Below are 27488 nucleotides of genomic sequence, written 5' to 3'. Positions count from 1 at the left end.
AAGTTAAGGAAACACACACAATTAGAATTGCTTACATGTGATCAGCAGCATTAATAAGTTTTTATACATACAAAAAACACGTACATTCACTGAAATATAGCTAAATTAATTTTTTACTGCTATGCTGCATTGTGATAATAAATTTTGGTGTATCAGATTATGATAAATTTTACTTGAATGCGTAATGTCAGTTATTTCATTGCATTTTTGAAACGTTGGCGAACTGAAATATCTCATTTATAAACTTACATCTCAAGAAATATATCTGCTAATTAAGTACATTGAGGTAAGAGACCCAGTCATTCTTTTTAACATTAATCTCTCGTGCAAGGAGTCATAACTTCAGCCTAAAATAGCGTGGCTTCTTTCTCCACTCCTAGCATCTGCTTCCGGTGGTCTATTCACCCCTCCTCTCCTATGTATCTATGGTGCACTACCCTACTCGGGAACTTGTTCGCTTATCCCTCAAACTTGACCGTGTCTGTTTTACGTTGCTGCCCTGGGTGTGTTTTTGTGGCCTCGCGATGTTTTCCTTGGCAACCCTTGAGAGTGTGTGTGTGTGTGTGTTGCCCTCGGAAACATCCCTCGCCAACCAACTCCTTCTGGCAGTGTCCAAGCCGCTGCTCCTTCTCTCCCGGCGCCATACCTCCCTCCCTTCGGCCCCTGTGGCTCCCCTGTGTAAATGCGTTCTGGATTTAAGTACACTGCTCTCCCCGTCTTCATCTCTCTGTGCTCAACACTAGCCTACTCATTCCGGGGTGCATTACGATTTTTGAGTACTGCCAACCGTTATTTATTCGCTCATCATGACCACTTAAATGCAACTCGATGCGGAAATTTTGCGTTTCTGGAAAGGAAACCTAGATTTTAAATTTGTGCATTCATTTTTAGATGATCATCCATTAATTCTTCCTTGATTATGCGAAAAATGTCCAAGAGAATAAGTATTTTTTAAACTTTAAAATTTTTAACTATTTTATTGAATCTAGTGATCATTTGTTAATGACCATCTTAGTTATTTATTAATACAATTCGAAACTGAAATTATTGTAAATGTTGCATTAAACTTCATTCCAAACTTTTATAAGTAGTTTTTAGATGCCTTTCTGTAGTTTTTTATGTAATATATACTGCCATTATCAGCTATGAATTCGAGAATATATTATGGACGCATGTTTTTGCATTTTATGAGGCTCATTGATTGAGGGAAAATCTTTGGAAAAGTATCAGTAAACTTTCATGCGCAAAATGCATGGGTAAAGCTATGGTAGTTATCGTAAAAATCGGCTGGAAGTAAGTCATCATGTAGGATTTTGGTCACGTCTTGAAAAACATTATTATCGCTGCGGACACAGTGGTCATGCGTGGTGTTACAGGATTATCTATCGTGTCGGACGTTTCCAAATTCATCATTTTCCTCAGGGAATTATGAAGAAGACCGCTGGAACAAATGGATTGTATTACCTGGCTGGACACCCGAGAATACTTTATCCGGATAAGTCGCTGGAAAGCAGCAAATATTTCTTCGCGCGACTTCTGCTCTTAACGGATCCATATTTTCGTTGATGCTCGCTTGATTGCCTACCTCTGATTTTCTCTCCTCAAATACCGCGACTCACTCATTGAAGCTTCCCGTGTCGGTTCCATGATCAATGTATGACACGTGTCAGATACTTTCACCATTTGTGCAATGATTTCACTGACGATCTCTGCTGTCTTTTCCGAATCACAAATAGAATAATCGTATTAAGTAATTATGCTTTTACGCAATCATTTTAGTTTTCAAAGACTCAGTGTGGAGTAAATTTATGTTATTAGATGGGAGAAACATTTTTAGAACGGTATTCGCTTTTCCAGTTATTCATTTATTTTAATCTCCATGCCCATTGCTCGACTCTATGGAAGTCTTTTTGGCTTTGAAATCATGCTTACTCATCCCATGGCTAAAACAGCAAATTTGAATAAATAAGCGTGTGTTCCATTAGTGAGCTGGAATATTTCGGGTCAACTAAAAGGTTAACACGAAAGCATTTGCCTTATTTAATAGTATTTACGACTTCAAATTAATTCCGTCGTCATAGGAAATTCCATGTTAATTATGGAGTTTCTGTTGCAATAAAATTTAATGACTCTAATTTTGGTGTATTTCGTCCATTGGGTCTCAAATGAGACCACCTGCTAATGAGGTTTTGTCAATACCAAAATTAAAAGGGTTTGAAATCGAAGTTTAAATGCGATTTATCATTTGATTACTACATTTCGATTGAATTAAACCTAATCAATTCAAAATTACGTACTTTTAGTTTAAAATATTAATCCCAGGTATTTATTGCGAAGCTACTATTCAACTCACCCAACAAGCTAAAGCGGACTTTTTTTTCATTTTTAGGATTATCCTCGTCATTTATAAATTAAATATTTTATTTTCGGTTCTAATTTATTATATTTTATTTTAGCTACCCTTCGCCGAAGTAGTCATAGCCATATTATTTAAGAACTAAGAGAATCATTCTTTATAGAACTATGATTTACATTCCAGTAAATTTCAATGGAAGCCCTTCATAGCTTTCGCATAACATATCTGTGAGTATAAAAAGATGCCTTTACGGTTTTCTTCATTGCGTTTCTTATCCGATGGCAGTGAATGTTGGCATATGTTTGCTGTTAAGCAAGGAAAAGGTTCATTCGCCTTGTAATACGCTGTTGCCGGCCCTTTAAAGGGCCGTCAGACGGCTCGCCCTCCCCTGGTGCTTTTTTATCTCTCCTTTTGTTTCAATCATCGGTATTCTTTTCATTTCTTTTAAAAGTACTATCTAATTTGGCAGATGTCTGTTATTTTTTATGTCTAATGTCTAAATAAATGAAGTTTATAATTAATTAATAACAAAATTCACTAATGTATTTTATTTTCCTGAAAACTACCATTTTAGATAATATGACCATATTTAACTTTGTAATCAACAATACATGTTTCCTTGAAGCATATAGTAATGCTGAAAACAGAAATCTTGACAATGATAATGAATTGAAGTACGGGTTTGAAATGTATCACGGTCATATCCAGTCGGATGGCATCACTAGTTTGAGAGAACGCTTCCACGATTATTCAATAATTTTTCTGAGCATATGCATTGAGGTAAAAGAATACACAGAATGGCAGGATGACGTATTCCGGATTTTTCTCTTGCACTCATTTAATTAAGTTGTCTCTATTATCCCGATGCTCAATTTTTATGCTAGCCTTGGAATTTTTAGGCAGTTTGTCATTTTTTTGCCCCTGATTACAACACTGTAACGTGGTTGGTTTTTCCGATGAAAAATTAAAAGGATTAAATTTGTAGGCTCTCGGCTATTTTAAAATGACAGAGTGACAGCATTTGTGAATGAGAGCATGCGCCGCCAAAGTTGACTTTTTTTCCTTTGTCTCGTGTCGTTTGAAAAGAGTCTTTATGCTTGGTGTCACGTCGTCAAGCGCTGATAAAGGGTTCTGAAGGCAAGGTAAGGTCGTAGAATTACTCGAATTACTTATCCGAGGGCATAGTTGCATGAATTTGATAGCGTGAGTGTGTTAACGTGAGGCCTAATTGCTGGGAAATCCACTGTGTGGCTGCACCCTTGCAATCTCGCTGATGGAATTTTAATAAGCCCATAAATTAACTCCCGTCTTCTCCTTTTTCAGGTAAGTTCCGCTGCTGATCCAGCTGAATATTTATCCCCACATCCGGCGGCCATTCCTCAGTGAGTACGAAATATTTATCTCTGTTTGCATCGCTTTCTGGGGCCGTATATCAGGGCCACAATTTTTAATTCGAGCCATCAATTCCATTTGCCTATGGCCGTGCAATAAGCTATCCCTTGAGAGGGCGGCATTTAAGTCTAAAAAAATATGAGGCCCTTAAAATGAAGTTTTTTTTCCAGAGCCCTTATCCGCCCCTCGCTATTATGACTCCAATTAATATTCCGAATGAGTTAATGATGGGTTTGCCTCCTTGAAATTATGCTCCATTCTCGCCATCCGTCTTTCGCCGCTATCAGCCTTTCCACGCCGCCGAGAGATGGCTCTAAATCAGGGGCCTCCTCATCCGACATCTTTTTTCCACGTTACTCCCCACAAAACTATAATCCCTGCATGCACTACGAGATATCTGGATAATGTACTAGCTAACTTCTCAAAATGGCGTAAGAAGTTAATATTTTAAAGTTTTTGACGAAGGTGCCATCAACAATATGAGTATCCAGAACTTTTTTTTTGCAAATTAGGAAGTATTGGAAGTATATAAATTGGGATTCTTTCATTGAATCCTCGGCGTGCCGCTTGGGCCATTATTTTAATGATCAAATTGCATAGTATATAACTAATCTAATGTCATTTGGGAAATAAAACTCGAGGGACAGTGGGGGATAAACAGTATAAATGTGAGATTAGGGAGGATAAACCGTTGACCGAGGGGGTAGCGGGTGCTGGAAAATGCTAGTTAGTCTGCAACTGGAATTGACTAACATAACTTGAGGAGTAGTGGTGGTTAGAGGAGGCTGATTGAAGGGACGGAAGACGATGAAATATTAAAAGAGGTCGTTACCCGAGGAAAGTAAACGAGGATTAAGGTTTTCGCGTCACAAATGTATCACGGAATTGATGAGAATAGCGCACACCAGGATTTGGTAAAATGAAGGTAGTTGTTTTTTTTTCAAGAAATTGAATCAAATGACAAAAACGCTTCTCAAAAATCAATTTTTGAATGAGAGTTCAGCTCTCTGAAAACATGACCATTGAATGGATGAACTCGTAGGTAGTCGTAGGTGCATATTCTAGCTTGCATGCATTCCGGATTGGCCCAAGTAATCCGCCCAATAGCCTGACCTGTTCAGGATTTGAGATTATTAATGCGTGAGATGCCGTGGGTGCATTGTGTGAATTCCTGATTTCGCTTTTTGGGCCATTTCCGTTGCGAATGTTACTCTGCGAAGTGATTATCTCTGGCCTCTGCACTAACGCAACTAATAAACTCCAAGCGATCAAGTAGCTGCGGATATCCAGGTGTGTGAAGGAGTCCGTTTTTAAAATCTCTCAATTCTTTGAGGTCGTTGGGGCGGATTTTTCGCATTCATTCGGTAGAAATTCCTCTTCATCATATCCTCCTTTCTTTTTTTCTGTGTGGATTCTTGTTTGATCGAGTGCTGCCATTTCTCTTCAACAAATGTCACTCATAGGGAAGGTTGCCTCAATCGCACCAGTGTTGAAGAAAATGGACTTCACTGAAAAATGAGTGACGCAATGTTTTTAATGCTGCTTTACATTGTGAGATATATCTACTCCTCTCGTAAGTTTTCGAGATATTAAAAACAATTAATTTCAAACCTTATGCAAACGGTGCGATTAAGGCAAAAGGTTTCCCAAATCGCACCACTGGAGGCCAAACTTAGGAAATGGTGTTTCAGTGACAATGAGAGAGGGAGAGGCAAGTTTTTTAAGGTTTAGATATTCGACATTAATGATAGACTGTAATAATTGAAACAAAATTTGCAAGTCTTTTGAAGAAGTGTTTATGCTTTGAAATAGTCCTTTCACTGCAGCTTGTTTAAGATTTCTTACATCGAATCCATTGGCGTTTTGTGCAACATGCAAAAGTGGTGTTGCCACATCTTTCTACGCTGGAAACCAACCCAACCTTTCGTTTTCCCTATTCTGCTAAACGTTTGGGCGATCTCTTTTGGGCAGTTTGAAAGCCTGTTTCATCTATATTAAAGATACGAAAACCATATAGATTATTGTCATTAACAATCGTTCCAAAGAGATTAAGAATTAGATATTAGGAGTTCCATTCTGCGTAACATCGCAATGTGCTCTATGGAATGTAACGCGTTGAAAAACGGAACGGAAGATTTGAGGCTGCAATCATGTGGCACTTTAGTCACCTTTTACTCATACTTTTAATTATTTTTTACCAGTATCTTTGAGTCTACCACTGCTTTAGGCTTTGCTATGTGACAATTTTTTATGTAGAAGTTTTTGGTAGCTCAATGGGACTCATGTTTATAAAATGAAATTGTAAAAATGATATTAAAAAATCAAAAATTGAGAAGTAATGAGCCTTAGAAGAACCCAAGAGAATAAAAAACGATTTCATTTAGACTGAGCAGAAGAAAATATAAAAATAGAACAAATATTTCATTAAAAACCCCGATTTTTCAGTCGAACTGAAAAGACGAAAATGGAGCATGCAGGTGCCAATATTCTCGAAGTGCAGATGCTTGAGTTTGATCGATTAAAAGTCTTCATGCTCATCACCAGAATGCGTGGTGCGCATCAGTTTTCACATCTTAAATCAATTTATTTCTGTCTAAATTTTCATTAAATTACTGCTACTAACATATCAAATATATGATGATGATGATGAATTTGCATATATCACTCCAGCGTCAAAAGGTGTAAAATGAGTGAATGCGCATTGCGTTTTTGGTTTTGAACATGTAAGCAGTCTTATAAACTATTGAATCTAATCATTGGACCTTGGGCAAGGCAGGGTGGTTTAATTTTCACTTTACAGCTTTAATATATACGAGTTTTTTTAATTAAGCCTTTTAATATATTGTAGCATTGAACATTTTTTTTGCAGCTAGTTACAGTTGTGAATTAAGAGAACGTGACCAAACGGTGTAATCATGTGAGTTACTTGTCCGCATTGGAGAATCAGAGGCACGAAAACATCGGGTATCTTAAAAATGACTCTTTCGGTAAAATCCTTAGTATCTACGTGCTATCTATAGGTATTGTCTTCTAATGTTCCATTGGAGAAAAAACTTCTCTGATTAGTTAACTGTATCGAATTTATTTGTACTGATTGTAAATATGTAAGCATGAATTCCGAGTACCTCGAAGTATTCATTTTTTCGGCCACTTGCAAAGAGGACGTTTCGCCTTCAACTTGAGTGTCTTCTATGTAACGCGGTGCTTTCCTTACACCCGATCTTCGTTTTTTTCTTTCGAACACCCTTTACCTTCCCGTCATCGATTCCTTCTCCTGGAGGTCGGGTGAAATTTTTCGCTCCACCTTTTCAATGGATCAGCGCTCGGAAGCTGGAAGCTTTTTTTTTTTTGTTCTCCACTGCGTGCTTGGGTCTTTGCCTTCATGTCCCAGGTTTAACGTTCTGAAACTTGTATTCACTTATTTTATCGGCTGTTGAAATATTACCCATTTTTGCCATTTGTTGTGGTTATTTTCGAAATCAACCGTGCGACATTGATTCTTAATACTCTTCATTGAATTTTTTCGTAAGGAAATTGAAGAGAAATGAATCTATAGCCAAGCCTGCCCCATACAACGACAAATAGTTAGTTGCGTTATTTCGCAAATTTCAAATATTCAACGGGATTTGCGAGCAAATGCCCTGGGGAAATAGATTCAAATCCCGATCGAATAACATAGTATCCGCTGCTCTTATTCATTTACATTTCCAATGCTAAAACAATGTTACTTGGCTGTCAATAATTCTTGTTTTACCGCTTATACTTTTAGCAACATAACTCCTTGCGCGTCAGAGCATTCACTTTTTACCGCCCACTTGCAAGTATGACGTTTCGCTCAGAGCTGAAGTGGCTTCCATCCCGGCCGTCGCGGTGCCTTACGCACGGCCGACCTTCGCATTTTTTCCCTCCGCTCATCCGTTGTCTTCCGCCCCCATCATCGATTCTTTCTCCTGGAGAAGGGGCGAATTTTCTCGCTCCATCTTCCCAATGGATCAGCGCTCGGAAGCTGGAGGTTTTTTTTGTTCTCCGCGGCACGCGTGGATTTTTCCCTTTTTTTTAAGCCTTTATCCCTTCAAGCCTTCGCTCCAATCCGATAGGATCATGTTTACTGCCGACATTTGTTCGACGTGTGTCTGTGACCTCCTTTCCCCCTCCTTCGTCTCCATGGTCACGCGGATTTTTTCCCCCGAAATAAAAAAAATCTCCTCGCCATCCCAACACTTGCTCTCGCGATAATAAATTCATAGCAGTCTCGCGCGCATAAATACACGTCAACTCTTTTCCTCCGGATTGCGCTCTGGTTCGAAGGCCTTATAATGCGCGCATGCGCACCAGCCCCTCACTACGCTCAACTGACAAATGACGCGCGGAATGCAAACGCTCTCAGAGTCCTCTCGCGCTCTCTTCCGATGTCTATCCTCTCAACATGAGTGCACTCCCAACACTACTCGGTCACCACTGCGGGAAAGGCGGTTCGTGTCCACCATTGTTAGGCTAAACGCTCCTTAAGATGTCTTGTTTTTTTAGTTCATTGAAAGCATGAAGAATGTCGGACATTCCAGAAGAGTTGGGATGTTTTACGTAGGCTGTATGAACTAGACTACGAAGCGATACAGCTGTGGGAATGTTGGAAATTAAGTGAAACTCATTTATGAAGTTATTAAAAATATTTTTTGCTGAACTATCTCACACATAACATTGCACAACTACACACAATTATCGACGGCTGTTTCCACACTATCCGTAATTAGTGATGTCCCTAAAATGGTGGATTGCGACGGACCTACGTCGTAGTTATTATGATGCTGTCTGCCCACCAATTGCCTAGGTACGAAGAGAGAGAAAAAAGCAGAAGATCGCTGGCGTGCCGCATTCTGGGAAGGTCTGTGATTTGCCTCTTAAAGCCGTTTTACACGGGGCTCGTACTTGCGCAATCTGACGTACGTGCGGAGGCGCAGTCAAAATTTCGTCGTGTAAAGCGGTGAATTGCTAGAACACAAGCGAGAATGCGTGGATGCGAGACGGTGAAATAGCCCGTTCTAATTTCGTTCATGCATTCGCGCAATTCCACGCCATTTTAGAAATTAATGCAGCTCTAACCTGCGCAATTCCGAGCCCCGTGTAAAACGGCCTTTAGAGAGCCCTCTCTTTGGTGTCACCTAGAACTTAGGGGTAAGACCAAGTGGGTGTGTCATGGATGCCGAGAAGCGGCTCTCATAATGAGCCATATTTCACAATAAGATTCCCTAGCTTTGCGAAGGAATGGTAAATTGACTATTGCTTTAGTGTCTAAGACTAATCGAAAATGTCCCATTGAAATCGCTCAAGGAGCAGTTGGGCTGCATCACCGCTGAGGTGACGGTCGTCGTCATGGATCAGAGCACTTCCAGGAGTCAGCATGTCTATTCTTCTTCTTTGAATGGGAATGGACGTAATGTTTAACACTGCTTCACACCTTAGCCACAGTGCATCAAAACAATTATTTTTTATCGGCATAAAGGTCAAGACATATCAATGCTGAAGCCATTCGGCGAATTTTCTGGCTGTCGCTCCGCAGTGCAGACTTGGCGGGAGAATCAATTGAGACACAGTAGTTAATGAGATTGCGAGTAATCTTAAACTAACAACTTACGCCAAGAGCGTGTAGTGCTGAGGACGCAGTACCCGCATGTCGCTTTTACGGTGTTTTTGCTGAGCTATCAGAGGTTGAAAAAAAACTGCCCTTGTTTTATCATTTTATCGTTAAGGTTTCATAATACTCTCCTCGCTCGTCCTGTTTTTACTTATCAGATATAAGTTTACTCGCGTTATGGTGGATATAGCCAATAATACGTTTGCTGGGTATGTGTTTTCCGATGAATCAGGTGATTTTATTCTTTTAAGTCGTACAAATTGAGCTGTAGTTACATTCATTCATCGTCAATTCCTCATGGGTCGGCCTTTTGGAAGAAATATATTTTATTTCTACTCTATCTGAAAGTATTTGTACATGAAATAACAATAATGTTTATTTATCACGATGTAAGGTACTTATCAAAAGTGAATGAAAAAGCTGTTTTTCATTTGGAATTTCCATTTTCCGCCATAATGACAAAAAATGGGATGAGAAAAACAATGATCGAAATCAGAAAAGGTGTGCAGTCAAGTATCAATACAGAAAATGTTTCAGCATATAATTTTTGGCTTATATTATATATTTATCGCGCGTAATATTTGTGTAAAAACTCCATGAAAAGAAACCGAATATCCTTAGGGGTTGCTATGGTATGGTTTTATTTGGTTGAAGCTAAATTATGCTGTAAAATTATAATCAAATTATAATAAAATTATAAACACATTTTATGTATTGATAATTGGCGGTGAACTCTTTCTGCTCACCATTTTAGCCATGGAAATCTTTTATGGAAAATACAAGGCCCGAAACGTCGTTGTAATAGATGTATAAATTCATTTTTGATGAAGACCAAAATTCCTGTATAAATGGTGCTTTTTATTAAAAGAAGGTCCAAAAATCTGAACCCTTGGAAAGACAATGAAAGATATCAGTATGGTTTGTATGAACTTTTAAGTCGGCATGTGATTCCAATATGACCCTATGATGAGTTACTTTAGGGCTGAACCCAAGGGCATGGATATCGGGCTGAGAGCGTCATGGGTTGTAGCGAGTGAAAATCGTAAATGGAGAAGGCGTGGTCCATTGGAGAAATTTGAAATCCGGTTCGCTCAACAGGGGTCGTAATCCGCGTGTGGAAGGTCGGGCTGTGCGCGCAGAAAATGAGACCGTGAACTGGGTTGAACAAATTGACTCAGCCGCAGCAGTGGATCTAATGGATTGCCTAGCGTTATACGAACTAACTCCGTTGCCTTTCTGGGCTCATTACTTAGTCACCAGAGCGATGTTGTCTTAGAGAGACAGAAAAAAGTGGGACTAGATCCGCAGAATATCCCTTGAAATCCGGATGAGACACTTGAAATATAAAATGTAGGCAGCGCATTCGTAATTATCATTTTAGAGGAGTGGTAACATCAAGGATCACTCTGACTGTGGAAGGATTTGAAAATCATCTCAGATAACTGGAACGCTTATGAAGAAAATTCAAACACACCCACTAATTGGTTTTGGTGTGTGATTTCGGTGGGAACGGATTTACACGAGGAAATAGGTTTTAGAAATATACTGTGAATTGATGAGTTGAAAGTTCTGGTGTCATGTACATCAATGACATTAAGTCATGAGGTAATACTTTGAAGCAGCATTTCGAGTACTTCGAGGTGATAAGTCTTCGCGCAATTCTCATGCTCACTAGGAAGTTTTATGGATGCGTTCGTCGTAACATGCTGGTGAGAAATTGAAACTCTAGTTATTCAGTGCCGGTACGAATTTAATAATAATCATGTAAAAAGGTCAGCATTTGGCTTTTGCCAAATATGGATAATTTGTTCGTCTTGTTACCAAATTTGACGTCACATTTTCATGATTAACATTTCTTCCTGCCATGAAGCTGCTATCCTCGGTTATTTCCCCCAACCTATTGCTCGACTGAACACAATGTACCCTTTATATCAATAACTGCCTTTCCAGGCTTAGCATTGTTATTTTAGATCTATCATTATGTCCACGTATATTCTCAATAAATGGAAAGAACTCCGTATCTACATTAATCAAGAAAATACAGTGCTACTATCAGCTTTAATCAGCAGCTTGCAGCTTCGTTATCATGAAGCGATAGTGTTATTTTATGATAATATTAAATGCCATGATTTTTCGATAAGACTTTTGAACTGCTGGAAATACGTACGATAACATTTTTGGCATTACAGAATTCCCTCTTGATAACTGAAGGTTGGAAATATGAGTTAAAAAAGCCCTTTATATTCCCAGCCTGCCGAGAAATCAATGATTAGTAAATATTTATTTCAGTAATAAGCGCTAAAATAGAAACAATTCTTTGCACTATCAATTGTTTAGACACAAGGCTTTTTTTATCTTACTGATGACATTTCTCCGCTTTCCATGTCAGAGTCGATTAAATCTGAGACATCACCGGCTGGAGGTCTTCAAGTGAATAGCTCGCTGACGCTGCTGTTTTTCAATAATTTCGGCACTTGTTAACATTTTACTTAACAAAATATTTCAACTTAATGGTAATTTATTTGTATTTATGATTCATGTTTTTTCTATGAAAATATGTTAATTCTATGAAATATGCCAGTTCTCTCCAACAGAGTGGTGTTAAAATTTTTATACATCACATATTGCTCTAGTTTTGATTTTGAAGGTACAACTTATAGCATGAGCGATTCGCACATAATTTCTCCTCGTATATTACATTTATTTGATTGTTCGTATAAAAAAGTCATGAGTTAGTTAGGTGTAACTGTAAATTCTGTGAAAACAGAATGGATGTAGTTCATAAAAAGTCAGCATTTGTCACTCTTGCGTTATCTTTGAAACGTCAATTGCTCGAACCGAAAATTTTTATTTTTAATGCAATGGGAATTATTTGAATGGCCGCAGTGAACTAATAAATTTCTTTATTTAAAATGAAATTTGGTGAATTTTATGCTCCATGAGATAGATCAATCGCTTAAAATCTATCAAACCATATGTGAAGGAGATGAATTAATGAAACTTTCATCATTTAAATATGAATTTCAAGGTATAGAATGGGCCAATTAACCGATTAATTACAATAATAAGCTATCAGCAAATATGTGAACTGCTTTTGATTAACATAATTTGTAATTGGATTTTTTTAAACGAAGAACTTTTTAAGTTTCTTGTAAATGAGACAATTAAAAAAATATCAACATGCTGTATATTATACCACGCCTTGCTGATTACTACATTTTAGTACTTGATGGTTGGTTATTCTATTGATGCATATTTGATTTTATCGTATTTCCGAGGAATAAAAGGAAAAGAAGGAATTAAATATCTTAACAAGATTTTTCACTCGGTAGTAATTTCTAAGCTAAGGCTAGAATTCTTTGAAAGATTTCCGATCTTATAACTCATATCACGATCACCTAGCTCCTTTTATTAAATTACAACTTTAATTATCTTCTTTATAGGTATTATAACTTTAAATAGCTTAAGCAACAGTAAGACCGGGAAAAATATTTATCGTTTGTCAAATCAACTGTCTATTTCTTATTTATTTTGCTTAGCAATGTATAATTCATTGCTTATTCATAGAAATGATTTAGTGTCATCTTTATTTTAAATGGAAAATTCATTTTTTCCGTAATATTGAGATAGAATGACTTGTGTTTCACTGATGATAATTATTAATGGATAAGGCCTTTATTTCACGTGTCTCATGCAATCTTAGCTAAAAATGCTTATCATTTAATATGTGGTTTAGAATAATTCTTATCAATTAAGAATATGCTAACTAATCAAAGGCTACATCGTTATCGTTAGTATATGTAGAGGTTTTTTTTCGTATTACTTGCTTACAATGTGTTGAATTATCTTGACGATGTAATTCTGCAAGCCTTATTAACATTTTCATGTTGTGGTAACAATTGTTAATACTGATGTTTTTACCTCGAGTCACCAAGATGCAGGTCGCCCCTCGTGTTCTCATTATAGTGCTTAAAGAGTGGATGTTACTGCATCGTGCGAGTGATTCGATCTCTTAATCTGCTCGGATAACATCTGTTTCCTCTGCTCAAAGTGGCTTAGCTCTTCCTCCCCAGGTTGCCAAGCGACTAGAAACAGCCGACGCACGGTCGGCGAGCAAACAGACGCGCGGAATGCCTCTGCGGTTGACTGGGGAACTATATCCCTCCGTCAGAATAATTAGGATAGGAAATAAGAAGGATTTTCGCCTTCTTCACCTGCGGCCGGCTTATAAGAGGAAAATCAGAATCGCATGACCTCTATTCTTCCTAAACGGGGTTCTTTCTCTCATCGATTGAACCCAACGGTTGGCTGAGGTAGGTCAGGGTAGAGCCCTTGTTATTTTAATTTTTTACCTGTCAAGTATGATTAATACCATCTATGATGGCATCAGCCTTAAATAATTGAAATGCGTTTTCTTCTCAGCAGGTCGTAGAACTCTCTGTGGTATTGAATAGCTACTGAGGCGTTCGCTGAAAATTGATCCGTAGGTACATCGGAAATACTTCTATTTCAAGTGAAAATGGAATACCTGGGAACAATGCAATGAAATACTTATGCCTTTCAGCGGAGAGCTCATAAACATAAATGTTCAGTAATTTGCTTCGGACATTGTGTTGTGAAACTTTAGCCATCATTTTGAAATATTCAGGTTACAATAGATATTAGTTAAATAAGACATTGTAATATTTCTAATTAATTTATTTTCACACGGCGTGATTCGTTGTCAAACCACATTTTCAAGTAAAAACGAAACGCATCGTGTGAAAATAATTTGATTTTAGTTATTGCAATGTCTAATTTAACTAACATTATTAACTTCACCACAGCGTACCACATATCATACAATATATGTTATACAATAGACCCAGGGTAACAATTGCTCAGGGTCTGTGTTTCACAGATTTAAACATTTTAACGCAGTATTTTTGAAAATTGCTTTTTTTTCTTATATTTTTGATACAGTCAAATATTAAGAAAGTCATTCCTAGTATTTCTCTGAAAATTTCAAGTTGATAAAATAGGTCTAAAGGCAGTTTTATATTTCATTGATAATGAGAGATTGGGCAGGAGAAGTTGAATGTGTGCATTGTAATCGTGCATTGTATTCAATAAGAAAAAAGTGGAAATTTTGATGGAAACCTTCAAGCATCTCTAGAGAAAAAGAGGAGTGAAAAGACCTACCTGAACATATTTTCAAGATATTTCCCTCTAACTCTAGCACTTTTAAGATTAAATGCTCCTCAATTCTTGGTTGATGTCATTGTGTTTCGTTAGGGAGCTTTGGATATTGCAGATTTTTCGTGATGCAATTTTTGGTTAATTTGGTTTTTTTAATTTGCGTGATTTAAATGTCGTTTTTGAATAGTTTGGTATCCTAATGAGTGTAATTTTTTGGCCCCTTTTCATTGCTCCTGTGAAGGCAAGCACTTTGTTCGTTTATTCTAATTCTCATGGTCGCAACAGTTGATAGCCCTCTTGTGACGGTTGGCATTGTAGAGGAAATAAACAAATTTGCAGGGAATGATGTAAGGGGTATTGAAGGAATGCTAATGATGGAAAAGCGGTAACCTGCCCTCAAGGCCAATGTTCTTGGAAATGCGAGCGAGGGAGGATCAGCGGTTCTTTCTTTTTCTGAGCGTGCGAGAGGGTGGGTGGCTTGAAGGAGATGGCTCCATTCTAGGTTTCTTAAATGCAAATGCGTCTCCCGTGATGATATTTACGCCATCAGATGACGTCCAAACGACCAAATTTTCCATTTTACAAGAGAAGCGACGTATTCCTGCTCAACCTCAAAATACAAAAGACGCACTGGGCTACACGAGTCTGCGTCACTAAAACCTAGGTGATTCCAGAGATCAGTTTGTGCGTATATTAAAGGCCATTATGTAGTTATTTGAACCCAGTACATATCATTGGGTGTTTAGGGCTACTTAGCATAATATGAATCGTTTAGTTTGCAGTTTCTCATAGGCTGTCGGTTGAATAGTTTTCATAGGTTTAAATTACGATAAATTTTAAATGGAATCCTCATTTAGAAATTCTTAACCTCACATTATGCCCTTAATCACACATTAGTACTTGAGTTGCGCCGACTTATACTGGTAAAATAGAAAAATGTCCTTAAGTTTTAAATAATTACCAATGAAACATAGCTTACTAATCTAATATTCAGTCTGCCAATTATCTTTCACGAGACTTCTCCTATCCTTCTTGGAACTTCCTCATTGCTTACTCGGACGATCCGTTTGATCCTAATCATTCTTCTGTAGCACCACCTTAAGAAGACCTCCTCTCTTGATTTCTTCGCTGCTGTCATTTTCCATGCCTCTCTTCCCTAGAGGAGAATACTCAAAATGTAATTTCTGATAAACTATTTTCTTACTTCTATGTTTAAATTTCTCGCTGTACGTACATATTTCTCTTCACCTGGGCTATTCTGCTGATAATTTCTTTCTTGCTCCTCCCATTGCTAGTGATCCTGCTTCCCTCATCCACCTCTTCCAGATTTTGTTTCCCTATTTTAATGTTAGTCTTGACTGCCTTTCGTTCGCTGTATGCTAATATTTTGGTTTTCTTTTCGCTTACTTCCAGCCGCTTTTAATTATTACTATACCATATGACCAAAATCTTTTTCAAATCCTTGACTCGGCTATGACAGCTATGTCATCAGCAAATCGTAGCGTGCTAATTTTTACGCCATGGTTATTGATTCCTGACGCCTTCTCTTTGATTTCATTAAATCTTATTATTATGTTACATTAATTAAAAATGGCATCTCTATTCTTATGTATTTTGCTTGCGCTGATAACCCGCAGCTCCTCATTCAGCTTCCCCGTTCATTCTAAGGAGGGACGCCTTGTCCTCGTCGTCAAGATGCGGCGCTCAAAACCTTTAAACTCCTTTCAGCGTCCCACCCTCTCTCTCACTCCATTAATCCTCCCTCCTCCCCCCCCCCCACGCCTCCATTTATTATTCTCCCTTCCCCTTCATCCACTCTTCTTCTCCATCTCTCTCTCTCTCTTCCTCCTTCACTTCATAATTCACCACCTCCCATCCCTCCCTCTCTTCCGCTCCTCCTTCGTCCTCTTCTCTTTTGAGGTTCGCCCCTCCCTTCTTCCTCACCGCCTTTCTCCCTTTCTCTCCCTCTCTCTCACCATTCTCCCGAATGGAAATTTCCGGATAACTTTTCCTTTGAATTTTACCCTAAAAACTCTAAATTTATCCCCGAAAATGTATTATGTTAACTTCAAACGCGTAATTTATTAGGCAATAGTTTATCTAACTTATAAAATATTACTTTTTATGGTAAATTTTTAAAGTTTAGGTGTTAGCATTTGGAGCATGGCGATTCATCTTTACTTTCTTCCACTTCCTCCCGTTGATGGCGGGACACATTTTTTTGCTGATACGTACCTTCCATTCATTTTTTCTCCTAAACTGATTCAAATTTCGTTTATATCATAAACGAGGCACGAATGATAACACCTACGATGAAAACATTGGATAAGAATTAACGAAATGCGCAAGAATCTCTCTCTTAGCACTGCGAGATATCGTAATGCTCTTCCATTTTTTAAGAAGAATCATTTTAACTCGACATAGGGGCCTAATTGACGTGATACGCACTCTTAAAATCTAACAGTCTATTAGAGATTTCTGATATGCTATCATCTTGAAGCATTCAGCGCATGTTGAGATTCGTCAATTTTTAGGTATATTCAGGTATCTGAAATTAACTCTGGGCAAACAGTGTGGCAAAATTCTCATGTTTAAGGCGTGAGTAAATGCCGATCTGAGTATTTGAAGATGATTTTTTTCCACTTGCTGCTCTTTTCTAGACCTCTTAATTTTTTTGTTATTTTCCCCCTTCAAATGTTTTCAGAGTTTGCTCTTCAAACTCGAATTCTTGTCGAGATTGTCATTATATATTACTTGATGTCATGTTTTTCGGTTATAATAAGGCTTGAACTCCAATTCCATCGGATGAACTTTAAATGAAGGTCAAAAGCCCTAATGATGCTTTCAATACGAAGCAAATCGAAGATGTGACGGAAAGAAGTGAAATCATTGAATTGCTGACCGAACTCTGAAAATCTGAGAAGGGGGGTGGCAATTATATTATTATATTCAGGACAAGTTACGAGTATAGAAATATATTACAAATCCGTGGAGCGGATGTGCTGCTTCCCTTCAGGTTGGTCATTCCTAAGAGAGACATTTAGAATGGATTCATTAGCACAGCTCATCTGTGTGAATTTCTGGCCGTGGATTCCGCTTTTGCGACGTCCTCTTCGGGACAAGACACGACATGACTCGACACTTGACGGCAGAGGCACTCAAGGTCGGGTGAGAGGCCGGAGTTCCCTCAGCATCAACTTTCGGTGTTGGCTTCCTCGTCCTCCACTTAGCGTCCTCGTCGACCCAGCGAGCATTAGTCTCGGCGCGAAGCCACCTTCGCCTTCAATATCCCGACGGTGGGTACCTTTAGAAGCTCCATTAGAAGCCCCCCCGCACATTTTAATTTGAATGTCTACGCAGCGACGTCGAAAACTCCCCCGGACTGAGCAACGAGGCGATGATAAAGGCAACGCTTTCTTTCTCCGCTCGCCTCTCTCTCCATTACATTTCGGCGTTCGGTCTCCTCCCCAACCACTTTCTTCCGCCCTTTCTCCCTCCCTCTTCCACTTTCCTCCGCCTCTCTCTTCGCCTTATTCTCTTCGCTCCATGCCATCCCGCTTTCTCTCAATATTTCCTCTTCGTGTCCATGCGATGATTCCAATCCGATATTCACACCGCGAGCAAGTCTTCATTTTTCAGCCTTTATTTTCGGCATTTGGGTTTTGTGCGGCTTGCTTACACTCTAAATTTGTTGATCAATCTTATAGATAACAAATCCTTAAAATAATTAAGATAAATTTTAAATCTGGTAAATACAATTCTGAAAGTTATATTCATCATTGGCTGTTGCCATTATGAGCTCAGTTGCAATGATTTCTTCTGTATACGAGTACCATGTATTCTCCTCCTAATTCAGCCTGAATTATCGCAGAATTTAAAACTTTAGGGCTCGGGCAGCAGAGGTTAATATTATTCAAATTTTGGAAGACGTTTGGATATGAGACCCTGTTATAAATAAATAACTTTCCGCGCAGGGCAAATTTGATCTCGAAAAACTGCCCTTCATTTTACCCTCGGAGGTATCCTCTCCACGGCTACCAAAGTAAATTTTCCCGATGCTCGTGCCCCATCTCATTTAGTATCCATTGCACCAACACCCAATATTATGTTCTCATTAGGGAGCCCCTTTCCGCTCCTTCCTCTCGGGGTGAGTCAAATGGGACCGTTGTTGTGTCCCATTTTCCAGGCTAATAACTCGTCTCCTTGACGTTTGATTGTCGCCTTCTTGGGAACTTACGCTACTTCATCCTCACAATATAAACAAACACCTGCTACATCCATACCCAACATGGCACATAATTCTCCGCAATTCCCTCATCTTGCGTGCGTCGTTTTCTTTGTATCAGTGGCCAATACTTTGTTAATCGAACCACCATCGGGGCCCTCTTTCCCTCTTATGCTCCGCTTCGACTCCGTACCCTCACATTGCCCTCATATCCCACTGGAGCCCTTTTCACGATGCCTTTATCATCTACTCTCTGCCTAACTGATCTCCTTTTCCCGTAACACCCTGAACACGGGACACGCTTAAGAAATACTTGAGGCAGACCCCTGAAAAAGTTAGGATCGTCAAGGCTGGTGAGGGAAATTTTCAGACGAAAAAGTAAAGGAGAGATGCTTTTTCGCACTTGTCCGACCACTTCTTGAATATGCAGTGAGCTTAAGGGATCCGGTGCAGGGAGACAACCCGTGAGTTTGATAATATGCATCGGTAAGCAGAGCAATTCGTCAGAAACTTCTACCGGCGTGCAGAAAGCGTTATCTAGATGTCAAGCAAATTAAACTGGAATCCGCTAGAGTCTCGGAGGCTGCGCGCTAGGCTTAGATTGTTTGAACAACTGAGAATGGATATCTTTGAGGGCGACACGGGGAACGTAATATTAGAGTCCCACTATATTTCCAGGCCCGACAGAAGCGAAAAATTAAGAGAGATATTTTGCCGAACGGACTAGAAATCCGTTTTTCTCCCGAAGAATACAAGGCTTCAATAAATGCTGGAGCAATTACTTTCATCTTTAAACGGCTGTTTAAGAATAATAGAGGAGTCCACACGCTTTCGTGATGGCATGCTCGTGTGAGTGAAGTGTTAGCAGCTCGAGCCGCGAGAGGAGGCTCTCCCCTCTCCTCAGGCGAAGAATCGCCCGGAGAGTTTTGCGAGGGGTTGGGGGGAGAGGGAGGGTGGGGGGAAGGGGCGGGAGTTGCCCTCGAGGGTAAAATGAAGAGGGAATGAATTATGGACTGGAGGAGTCGAGCCTTAGATCAACCTTATTTCGAGGGGCGACGGACAATGAGGAGGCGAGGTCTTACCGTGGACGGTGCTTTATTTGAGGAACCGCTTTATTCTTTTATTCTCGCTCTCTTTGGGACTTCACTCCATTCTCATTCATTCGCTCATCGTTGGATTTCGGGAAACTTTACATCTACAAGAAATGCGCGACGCGACAATTGGAAATTAAGGGAATGATACTCCGGCGAAGAAGTCAAATCTGTTAGTCGGCGGGCAGTGGCCGAGGGAAATATTGAAAACAATCCTAATCCAAGCTAAAGTAAGTTTCCACAGTATAGTTCACAATGAGATCACATGGAGGAAGTTGAATTGCAGGCATCGGTTTAACGTTCAAGTTTCTCCGAATTCTTCATTGGTCCATCTTTTTCTTTGCTCCTCGAGCCTCCATCATTATTTTCGCTGATCCAAACAATAAAAATTCTGATAACCTCAGGGTAAATAAACATTTAAAATTTCTTAGACTATGAAGTGTATGAAAAACTGAACAATTTTTTATTGCAATACTTAGCCTTCGCTTAGTAGGTGAATGTGTCGTGTGACGGATCCTATCCTGCACTACCTTCTTCTCTGGTATAAGTGTTCACACTTTCCATTCTTCTCCAAATCTTTGGTACGACTCCTCGTTTATCACCCACTTCATTTATAGGCATCCTTCCCTAGCACCAGATTTTCTAAGCCTTTTATTTCTGTATCTATTTTCATCGGCCCATGTTTCTGAAAAGACCGTCGCCGATATGAATATTTTTCGATTGGTGGTTGCAGGGTAACTATACGGATTTGTGTGAGTGAAACGTCACACTGTTGACCTCAATAAGTTGTTTTGTGGAAAGTAAAATAGAACTCATTATTTTCGTTCACTTTTTGGGTCCCCTCAGCATTATATTCTAGACTCGCACGCTTGCCCTGAGCAAAGATTTAGGAGCACATCCGTGTGGAGCAGAACGAAAACAGAATTCCATTTGGTTGAAGCGTCAAGCGGGTTTATCTGACAGGAGCGGGAAGATCTTTCAATTATTTTTTCTTATTTTGTACAAAATTTCCCAATTTAAAATGTTTACCTAATGTGTGTATGTTCAGACTTAACTTTATAGATGTTTGCTGCTGTCATAACGAAAATAACTTGCTTTAAATCCACACTTCAAAGTTTTCATTATGAGTTTACATTAATAGGTTGCCGTAATAAGAGTTCCGCAATTCGTTAGGCGTAAGTTATTGTTAAAAAATGATATATTCCACTTTATCCATCAAAGAATGTTGCCCCACTTTTCTACAGGAGGGTATGAAATAAAAAAGTAGCTAATCTAGGATTTAACATCCTCATTCTGATTTTTTACCCGCAGAAAAAGACAACCTAGGGCTATTTTTTTAAGAATATTCCTCTTATTCCCCTCCAGTGTGTTTCCGAAATTTGAAGGGTTTTGGACGGGAGTGAATGAATGAATGAATGAAGGGGGCGGGGGTTTCGTTTCCTCTCTCTTTCACTTTCCCTCGCGTCGCCTTGGCGGAAGATGAGACGGCCATCAGAGCGAGGGCGCTTTTGCATCGAACAAGGGAATTGAAATCACTCCTGCTGAGAGCGCAGTGGTCGCCGCGCTTTCGTTAGGAGTTTTTTGAGTGTACGCAGATATTCATTTATATATATTTATAGCGTGTTGGGAGTCTGTAGCGGAGGAAATGAGTTTTGAAATCGGAGATAAAAAAGAGAGCGGCAGTTTTTAAATGGAAATCAACTGGCTTGCGGCAAGATTGAGGGGGGAAGGAAAAAAAGAGCGATCGTTTGAAAGAAGAGTGGAGAGGCGGGAGTGGGAAGTGGAGTACCTACTTGTAGATGCGATGGGCTAAAACAATGCGTGGAAGATACATACCACACTCTGCAGCCAAGTAATTAATTCATAATAATCGAAGCATACACTATGGATCTAAGTTGTTCAATACATGCTTCGATGCATGTCCAATGCAGCTCGGGGATGAATCCAATTCTTGGTTAGGGGAAACTATGCTTGATATTTGAACATAACTAGCAAAGTCTGTGAAAAATGTCCAATTGAAAGGCTTGAAGGACAAGGTTATTTTCATTGAATGAAAATTAAACTATGTTAAGCTGTAAATAAGTCTACGAAACGCCTTTTTTCGGGAGAAGTACAATTAATGGTTGATCAATTAAAGAAAAGCTTATAAAAATATGAAAGATTTCCTTCAATTTATGCTTGTTTAGTTAAAACATTATTTTTCATCCCGCTGCTGATGTTTACGGGGTGCAGTGAAGCGTTCTGAAGCGGCAATGAATTTTATAATTGGAAATTAGTGAGGAGTATTTTTTTCTTTATTCAGAATTCCTAGAAGCATCGGCCTCCATCATCCATTCCATTGATGTTTACGGGTGTATTTACGAACGGCCCTTGAGTGACGTGGTAGCAGATAACTTTTTCGGAAGTAACGACGTCATCTAATAATTAATCTTCCTATTTATACTTTCGCGCACAGATGTGACAGCAAAAGATTCTGGGCACGAAATTGCTCGCATTTAAACGTGTTTCCGTCAAAAGTTATTAAATCCCGGGATTAGTTGGCTATAGCGATCCATTGTGCTCATTCGTCTGTCATCTGCTAATGCCTTTATTGACCTCTGAATCATGCCGTGTGTTGCGCGTAGTGAAATGAATTTATGCCTTTTCGTTGGTGAGGTCGAGTTCCGCATGAAATCAACTTTACGCATCGGAGACACAAGCAAAACATCACTACCTGTTGGCAATCACGTTGTTTTACTGAAATCCATGTTCACGATCACGAGAGAACGCAGAGGCATGTAATGCATCCTTTCATCTCCGTTTATCTGGCTACAAAGCCCCGCCAGAGAACTTATTAGCTCGTTTATCCCACATCACAGTGTACATTCTGTGCGTTTAATTTGTGGAATCGGAAAATTCACCGAGTTTTATTACCGAATCGCAAGCATTGGTAGTCTAGCAAATGAAAGATTGATTAGCCCGTATTCCTTATTCTAGACCCAGCTCATATAATAGCCTCGATCGATTGATGAGGATATTACTTATTTGAACCATCAACACATTGCTATTGCCATGCTTAAAAACTTAATCAGGCCAAAGTGGAGTAGAAAGTGTTCGGATAAATATTTCATTGAAATATTTTCATTAATTGATAAACGTGATTATTATTGCGATGTCCAGTCAGTACCTAGCATATCTATGCTAGCAGGCCAAGCCTAATTTCAACTTTTATCGGGTTTGCGCGCGGGTAAGATATGCCAAGCCTTATTTAGCACGTGATGTTCGTGGCGAATATCTATAGGTGTGTGCGTTAACATTTGTAATAATTGACTTTGCTAAGGGGTGTGACTCTTCGGATGGGCTTCATTTATTGTTTTTCTGTGTTGAGCATTTATATATGTATTCTGAGTCACTTCGTGTCGGGGTAGCGAGAATCATTCTTCTGCGCCGCATGCCATGCATTTCAGCTCATTAACTTTACTTCCATTTTCGTTGTAGCTCCACGAGGTCTCGCAAAAGTTTTTCTTATTCCTTTCACTTTTCGTGACACGTTTCTCTCAACTTTTTGCTATCTTGTCTCTCTTGCTTATTAAGTATTAATTTCGTCACATTTAATGTATTTTTTCAGGCGGAAATAGAATTGTAGCCTTAAGTAAACACGCAATAGAACCGATCAATTATATTTTGTTTGCCTCCAAAAACTAACCTCATAATACAAATTTCCTCGATCTCTAAATCTTGCTTCGGTAAAATTACTCTGGGAATTTACGAAGTTGTTTCTAGCGTGACTTGTATCATAATTTTCTCAAATTCCAGCCCAATGATTTTAAATTTAATCGGAAAAAGAATGATAACTTTCCTTCAATCTTTTCGATGGGTTGATTTACTCTGGTGATACTTTGCGGATTTGGTTACAGTACCCACGGCAATGAATATCTTTGTGCGCTTCCACATTTTTATTGAACGATGTCAACTGAGGGGGTTGGGAGCCAAGGGGTAATCTTAAGTGACTTTTTCTCTAAACAGAGTTGGGTACAGAAATTGATTTAAGGCCGCCCTATTATCCTCTGCGCTCTCCTCATCCTGATGTTGTCTTTAAGGCGGCTAATTGACAACAATTGCAGTCTTATAATCACTCATGGATTTGAAGCCTAAGTCGGTGTAACAGAAAATATCTGTGAATCTCAAAAGGACTGTTTTATCCTCATTACCATGACGAGGTTCTACAAAATAAAGCATGAGAATTCACCAATTGAAGACAGGAGTAAAAGAACCAGATATTAATAAATATTTGCAAGAATGAGATTTCATAAACACATGAAACCACCGCTCCCTGTTATCAGCAGACATTGTTGTTTTCAACTGTTTAATCCAAATAAGCTCAGCGGACATTGGAAGAAGGTATACAACCCTTATAAAATTTCACAGAGTTTTATTAGGTGTAAAGTGTTTCGACGCCAAGGCGTCATTTTCGAGTCCAAAGTTTTACGGTGAGGACCAAGTACTCGGCGACATTGTCTTTCAAAAGCACTCACCGCAGCACTATCCCCCACCCCCCAACCAACTAGCCCCCCTCCCCAGCCCTTCCCTCCCCTAACTTAGTCACACAAGCCAGCCACTCCACCACCCACCCCACTACCCTTCTAAATAACACTTTTCCATCATCATTGCACATATAGGTATATATTTTGATTGCCAGGTAAAATATTTATAATCGAGAGTGAGTCAGCGTAGAAGCGCGTTGTACCGAATTATAATCTGCAAAATATTGCTAAGGTTGCTTATCTTCATTCAGTACGGATTTTCACTGATTGATTGCCGATTCGAACGATTTCATCAGAAGACGTCGCGGGTACTTAGCTCATAGATTAGGTCCTCGAGGAGCATAAGAGCATTTAGTGTGAGTTCAATATGCTGGGTGCGGAGGAAGCGAGACCTCCATCCGAAGAAGCGCTTTGCGGGGGAGAGGGTGCTGTTGAAGTTGGCAGAGTGATCGATGATTTCGTCGAGTGGCGATAGAGGGACGCATGCACATCACAGCGCGCGTTGCAAATGAGAAGCGAACCACAGTGAGCTGCCCACTGGGTTTGTGTGCCGCGGATGCAAGTCTCCTAGTTTCAAATCCAGAGACGACCATTTTCTAAAATGAAACTACAGTTTAATATTGACAAATGGTCTGGACTCGGTTTTATAATGTTTGGTTTATATTTTGACGAGCATGAATATTTAAAGTCGATGAATTCTTCGATTCGACGTCGTGAGTTTAATCAAAAGTTATTCTGAACTTCTGTAAATCAACTTTAAATATTCTTAATAATGGCTACGGCTGTATCATGCTCCATTTGAGGCTATTCACATATTACAAAACCGGCTTTAAGTTTTGTTCTGTCACTTAGTTCGGCGAAACTCTTACGGGTTTGCTATCGGGTTAAAGATTACTCCATTACGGCGCGGCGTTTCGACTGATTTGGCCGTGGGTGCAAATCATCCTGGGCATGAAAAAAGAGCGGGAAAAATCAACCTATCAGGTGGCAAGCTGAGCTTTATCCAGTTCGAACAAAATTTGCAAAGGGATTAATTAGTAAAGGTCTACGAGTCCGATGTCGAATCGTCGGAATGGAGCCAACTCTGACCCAATAGGAAGTAATAGATGGTTTCATTCGATGAGTTGCCTTTGAATGAATGCTGAATAATGAGTCAGTGCTGCTTATTATGTGTATCACCTGATTTAATGGAGGCTATCGGTATTTCATGCTCTGTAGTTAACGGGGTAGTCCGTGAATTATTTTCGATTGTTGAAAAGTAACGTCATATCTGAAAGGATTTTTTTATGTTTAAGCATTATTTTATCGTTGCATTTAGTGCAGCCAATGCATACAAAGAGTCTGAGAGAGTTAATTTATTTGGAGAGAAGCAGATATCGCTCTTGGTCACTGCTCCATACTCCCACAATTTGAACGCAAGATGTCGACAGAAACTGAACTAATGAAAAACCACCATTAGGTAACTTACGATAAGAAAATTAATACTTGTTTATTCCAATAGCTCTGGTGATAGTATTCACGATTGATGTATCTATCCATGTTCCCGCCTTTACCCTCCAATGATCCCGTTGTGGTGATATAAATCGATTTGTCGTCGATACATCGCACTATCGAGCGCTTTCGACCCTTCCTTCTCTCGAGCTGGCGCCCTCCCACTCATCCATCTTCCTCACCCCCCACTCCATTTACTCCGAAAAGTAAACACCCCCCCCCCCGCCCGTATCCGTGGATACTCTCTCTGGGGGCATCTTTTCATCTTCATCATTCTTCATTCCTGCCTCTCCACCGACCCCTTCCCCCTCCTCCAGCCTCAACCACCGCCCATATTTCTCAATCTAAGTGCGATGGGTAAAATACATGCCATTTCTTCGCCACCACTTTGCATCCGAGATCTACCCCAAAGCGTTTTCCATGTCTAAGCATTTCTAAACCCATCCAGCCCTCGTGTCCGTGCTTTTCCTCATATTATCCAAAATACACTGAGAAAGATATGTTTTTAAACCGAGAGGATCCCTCTGGATACCTTGCATCCTCCAGGAAATATTCTTAAATTAAGAATGAAGAATATTTTATAGTAATTGAGAATTTTTATTTATCTTAAAACAATGAATGCATCTCGTGGTATACTTATAATTTAGTACAATAGTAATAATATTTCCTACCATTTATGTTATTTGATAACTTTTATTTTCTCGACCGGTTTTAGCACTTATGTTCCGTTTTCAAGGGACTAACAATGCATAGCGCGGGAGAGAGGGAAATATTTTTTAGTGCACCGAAACAAGTGAAGGATAAAACGGTGAATTTGAAGGTTAAATGTCATCGTTTAGCGGAAAATAATAAAATAAAATGTCTATGACAATTTAATTTACGTTGTTCACTATGTTTTGTAGTTTAATTATGTTATGATCTTAAGTATAAATTTAGTAGTACTTAGAAGATTAGCCCAACGTTTTTCGTTTAATACGAAGCAATTTATTTTGAGACCCAGTCAGGATCACAAAAAAATGTAATTTACTTCTTTTATTTCCCGATAGAGACACAGTTTTTTTATGACAATATATATTCGTTTCGGATTATTATTCATGCATGTTTTTGTTGGCCTATGCTGTTGGTACCTTCATTTGTGTCTTCACCCCACTCAACTCAACCACATAATTTATCATCACCTTTAAGTACTTTTCTGATATTTTATCAGTTTTTATTTTTTTGTTTTGTTTCACTTTGTCATGCTCTTATCATTTTACCTGAGATTTCACTGTTACATCCCCTCCTCACATTTCGGTCCAGTACTTAAGATCTCTCTCATAATGAGCAATTTGTTCTTCCCTTAACAATGGTACAGAAAGAGTGACATCGGCGCGGAAAATGAAAGTTATAGGTGAAAATGCACCAAGTAGGTTAATAAAAATTTGACGAGAATGGTGATGTGTTGGCAGTTTAGCAATTTGTGTAGCATTCACTATAAAGCGGCTCATACGAGAGATTCACTTTTGAATGGGGTGGCTCACTCAAAACGAAAAATTAACCTTCCCCTTTCAGACATTGCCTCATAAAACAACACATATAGCATTATTATGCCTGCATAGGT

General features: G+C 39.2%; 1 protein-coding gene across 1 annotated transcript in view; it reads left to right on the top strand.

The window, feature by feature from the left end:
- Positions 1-3685: 3685 nt before the first annotated feature.
- LOC124167671 (B-cell receptor CD22-like) overlaps positions 3686-27488 on the top strand; it is a 773246-nt gene continuing 749443 nt past the window's right edge. Inside the window, exon 1 of the mRNA XM_046545655.1 lies at positions 3686-3738. The gene's annotated coding sequence lies outside the window, so the exon portion shown is untranslated. The remainder of the gene's footprint in view (positions 3739-27488) is intronic.

This window comes from Ischnura elegans, chromosome 11 (assembly GCF_921293095.1).
Source record: "Ischnura elegans chromosome 11, ioIscEleg1.1, whole genome shotgun sequence".
Lineage (NCBI taxonomy): Eukaryota > Metazoa > Arthropoda > Insecta > Odonata > Coenagrionidae > Ischnura > Ischnura elegans.
Note: the sequence above shows the minus strand (reverse complement) of the source record. Positions and strands in the feature narration are given on the sequence as shown.